General features: G+C 42.1%; 1 non-coding gene across 1 annotated transcript; it reads left to right on the top strand.

The window, feature by feature from the left end:
• The first annotated feature begins 3471 nt into the window (after window positions 1–3471).
• Window positions 3472–3579, top strand: LOC130953271 (small nucleolar RNA R71). The gene has a single exon (XR_009075443.1). It is a non-coding gene; the product is annotated as a small nucleolar RNA R71 (small nucleolar RNA).
• The last annotated feature ends 591 nt before the right edge of the window (window positions 3580–4170 follow it).

Here is a 4170-nt window from a genome sequence, read left to right as displayed (position 1 = left end):
TTCTTGATGATGAGCTTCCTCATGCATCTCTTGAGATCCATGAATATGCTCTCTTGTTTGCTCTATCCTCTTCTTAGTGATGGGCTTGTCCTCTTCAATGAGGATGTCTCCTTCTATGACAACTCCAGCTAAGTTGTATAGATGGAAAATGAGATGAGGAAAAGCTAGCCTTGCCAAGGTGGAGGGCTTTTCGGCTACTTTGTAGAGTTCTAGAGGGATGACTTCATGAACTTCCACTTCCTCTCTAATCATGATGCTATGGATCATGATGGCCCGATCCACAGTTACTTCGGATCGGTTTCTAGTGGGGATGATGGAGCATTGGATGAACTCCAACCATCCTCTAGCCACAGGCTTAAGGTCTAGTCTTCTCAATTGAACTGGCTTGCCTTTTGAGTCTCTTTTCCATTGATCTCCTTCTACACATATGTCCATGAGGACTTGGTCCAACCTTTGATCAAAGTTGACCCTTTTAGTGTAGGGGTGTGCGTCTTCTTGCATCATAGGCAAGTTGAACGCCAACCTTACGTTCTCTGGACTGAAATCTAAGCATTTTCCCTGAACCATTGTAAGCCAATTCTTTGGGTTTGGGTTCATGCTTTGATCATGGTTCCTAGTGATCCCTGCGTTTGCATAGAACTCTTAAACCATTAAGATTCTAACTTGTTGAATGGGATTAGAGAGAACTTCCCATCCTCTTCTTATAATTTCTTGTCGGATCTCCGAATATTCGCCCTTTTTGAGCTTAAAAGGGACCTCAAGGATCACCTTTTTCTTGGCCACAACTTCATAGAAGTGGTCTTGATGGGCTTTTGAGATGAATCTCTCCATCTTTCATGACTCAGAGGTGGAAGCAGCTACCTTCCCTTTCCTCTTTCTTGAGGTTTTTCTGGCCTTGGGTGCCATCAATAGTTATGGAAAAACAAAAAAAGCTATGCTTTTACCACACCAAACTTAGAATGTTGCTCGCCCTCGAGCAAAAGAAGAAAGAATAGAAGAAGAAGAAGAAGAAGAAGATATGGAGGAGAGGGAGAGATGTGTGGGTTTCGGCCAAGGGAGAGAAGAGAGGGTTGTGTTGTGTGAAAATGAAGAAGGATGGAGGGGTTTATATAGTGGAGGGAGAGGGGTTGGTTCTGGTCATTTAGGGTGAGTTTGGGTGGGAAAGAGATTTTGAATTTGAAGGTAGGTGGGGTTTACGGGGAAGAGTGGATGGATGTGATTGGTAAAGGGGTAATGGGGAAGAGAGATTGAGGTGATTGGTGAAGGATATAGTATTATTGGATTGTGTAAAAAAGAGAGAAGTGGGGTAGGTGGGGATCCTGTGGGGTCCACAGATCTTGAGGTGTCAAGGATTTCTCATCCCTGCACCTTTTAGGCGTGTAAAACGCCCTCTGTATGTAATCCTAGCGTTTAACGCTAGACTGATGCATGTTTCTGGCGTTAAACACTCAGATGTAGCTTGTTTCTGGCGTTTAACACCAGCCTGATGCTTATTTCTGGCGTTAAACACCAGCTTGGTGCTTGTTTCTGGCGTTAAACGCCAGACAGATGCTTGTTTCTGGCATTTAAATGCCAGACAGCTCTTTCTCCAGGGTGTGCTTTTTTTTCTGCTATTTTTTATTCTGTTTTTAATTTTTTCAATTGTTTTGTGACTCCACATGATCATAAACCTAATAAAACATAAAAGAACAATAGAAATATAGATAAATAAAAATTGGGTTGCCTCCCAATAAGCGCTTCTTTAATGTCAATAGCTTGATAGTGAGCTCTCATGGAGCTTCACAGATGTTCAGAGCATGATGAGGGCCTTCCAACACCAAACTTAGAGTTTGAATGTGGGGGTTCAACACCAAACCTAGAGTTTGGTTGTGGCCTCCCAACACCAAACTTAGAGTTTGATTGTGGGGGCTTTGTTTGGCTCTTTATTAAGAGAAGTTTTTCATGCTTCCTCTCCATGGTTGCAGAGGAAGATCCTTGAGCTTTAAACACAAGGTAGTTCCCATTCGATTGAAGGGCTAGCTCTCCTCTGTCAACATCAATCACAGCTCCTGCTGTGGCTAGGAAGGGTCTTCCAAGGATGATGCATTCATCCTCATCCTTCCCAGTGTCTAGGATTATGAAATTAGCAGGGATGTAAAGGCCTTTAACCTTCACTAACATGTCCTCTACCAATCCATAAGCTTGTTTTATTGACTTGTCTGCCATCTCTAATGAGATTCTTGCAGCTTGTACCTCAAAGATCCCTAGTTTCTCCATTACAGAGAGTGGCATAAGATTTATACCTGACCCCAGGTCACACAGAGCCTTCTCAAAGGTCATGGTGCCTATGGTACAGGGTATTAAGAATTTACCAGGATCTTGTTTCTTTTGAGGTAAAGTTTGCTGAACCCATGTATTTAGTTCACTAATGAGCAAGGGAAGTTCATCTTCCCAAGTCTCATTACCAAACAACTTGGCATTCAGCTTTATGATGGCTCCTAGATATTGAGCAACTTGCTCTTCAGTTACAACTTCATCCTCTTCAGAGAAAGAGTAGTTCTCAGAGCTCATGAATGGCAGAAGGAAGTTTAATGGAATCTCTATGGTCTCTATATGAGCCTCAGATTCCTTTAGGTCCTCAATAAGAAACTCTTTTCTGTCTGGAGGACGTCCCATGAGGTCTTCCTCATTGGGATTCACGTCCTCTCCTTCCTCTTTGGATTCGGCCATTTTGATAATATCAATGGCCTTGCACTCTCTTTTTGGATTCTCTTCTGTATTGCTTGGGAGAGCACTAGGAAGAGTTTCAATGATTTTCTTACTCAGCTGACCCACTTGTGCCTCCAAGTTTCTAATGGAGGACCTTGTTTCATTCATGAAACTTAAAGTGGCCTTAGATAGATCAGAGACTATGTTTGCTAAGCTAGAGGGGCTCTGCTCAGAATTCTCTGTCTATTGCTGAGAAGATGATGGAAAAGGCTTGCTATTGCTAAACATGTTTCTTCCACCATTATTAAAGCCTTGTTGGGGCTTTTGTTGATCCTTCCATGAGAAATTTGGATGATTTCTCCATGAGAGATTATAGGTGTTTCCATAGGTTTCACCCATGTAATTCACCTCTGCCATTGCAGGATTCTCAGAATCATAAGCTTCTTCTTCAGAAGATGCTTCTTTAGTACTGTTGGATGCATTTTGCAATCCATTCAGACTCTGAGATATCATATTGACTTGCTGAGTCAATATTTTGTTCTAAGCCAATATGGCATTCAGGGCATCAATTTCAAGAACTCCCTTCTTCTGAGGCGTCCCATTACTCACAGGATTCCTCTCAGAGGTGTACATGAATTGGTTATTTGCAACCATGTCAATGAGTTCTTGAGCTTCTGCAGGCGTTTTCTTTAGGTGAATAGATCCACCTGCAGAATGGTCCAGTGACATCTTAGAGAACTCAGATAGACCATCATAGAATATATCCAAAATAGTCCACTCTGAAAGCATGTCAGAAGGACACTTTTTGGTCAACTGCTTGTATCTTTCCCAAGCTTCATAGAGGGATTCACCATCTTTTTACTTGAAGGTCTGAACATCCACTCTAAGCTTGCTCAGCTTTTGAGGAGGAAAGAACTTGGCCAAGAAGGCCGTGACCAGCTTATCCCAAGAATCCAGGCTATCTTTAGGTTGTGAGTCCAACCATGTTCTAGCTCTATCTCTTACAGCAAAAGGGAAAAGCATGAGCCTGTAGACTTCAGGATTTACTCCATTATTCTTAACAGTATCACAGATCTGCAAGAACTCAGTTAAAAACTGATAGGGATCTTCTGATGAAAGTCCATGAAACTTGCAGTTCTGCTGCATTAGAGCAACTAGTTGAGGCTTCAGCTCAAAATTGTTTGCTCCAATGGCAAGGATTGAGATGCTTCTTCCATAAAAATTGGAAGTAGGTGTAGTATAATCACCAAGCATCCTCCTTGCATTGTTGTTGGGTTCGGCCGTGTCTCTTTCTTTTTCGAGATTCTCTGTAAGGTTTTCTCTGGATTGTTGTGCTTTAGCTTCTCTTAGCTTCTTCTTCAGAGTCCTTTCAGGTTCAGGATCTGTTTCAACAAGAATGTCCTTGTCCTTGCTCCTGCTCATATGAAAAAGAAGAGAACAGAAAAGGAAGAGGAATCCTCTATGTCACAATATAGAGATTCC

Source organism: Arachis stenosperma, chromosome 9 (assembly GCF_014773155.1).
Source record: "Arachis stenosperma cultivar V10309 chromosome 9, arast.V10309.gnm1.PFL2, whole genome shotgun sequence".
Classification (NCBI taxonomy): Eukaryota; Viridiplantae; Streptophyta; class Magnoliopsida; order Fabales; family Fabaceae; genus Arachis; species Arachis stenosperma.
Note: the sequence above shows the minus strand (reverse complement) of the source record. Positions and strands in the feature narration are given on the sequence as shown.